We start from the raw sequence: 555 nt of genomic DNA on the forward strand, positions 1-555 counted from the left end.
TGGAAGTTTTGAACTTTTTTTTTTTTTTTTTTTTTTTGCTCGTATCAAACGTTTGATGAACATTTTTCTTCTTTTTTTTTTGGATTTGTAGTAATTATAGTTTAATTATTTCTTTAATGTTAAGAATGAATAATGTTAAGAATTAATCAGTGTCTCTCTCTCTATCTCTCTCCCTAAAGCAAAGAAAGTGAGTTTGCAGGAAGTTCTTTGATTTTATTGCCTATATAACAAAATAACTTGATGCTTTGTTGCCCAACTCAAAATTTAGCGTGCTAATCCATGGTATGTAAATTTCTCATGTATTTTAACCCGTGAATATCTTATCATTTTCATAACAATGCTCTATATAAACTGTGATCTGCACTTGGATTGTATAATTTAAAATAAAATATAAAAGTTATGAAGTTTATTCAGAATAAAGTTGGAAGGACAAGATCATATAACAATGCATGTACATTTTCACTAAAACTTATGCGCATAAAAAGTTTTCAAATATATACGAAAATTCTCTTTCTACCTACTTATATGATACACATCATTTAATCAAATTCTCAA

The sequence above is a fragment of the Phalaenopsis equestris genome, unplaced genomic scaffold, assembly GCF_001263595.1.
Source record: "Phalaenopsis equestris unplaced genomic scaffold, ASM126359v1 Scaffold207880, whole genome shotgun sequence".
Lineage (NCBI taxonomy): Eukaryota > Viridiplantae > Streptophyta > Magnoliopsida > Asparagales > Orchidaceae > Phalaenopsis > Phalaenopsis equestris.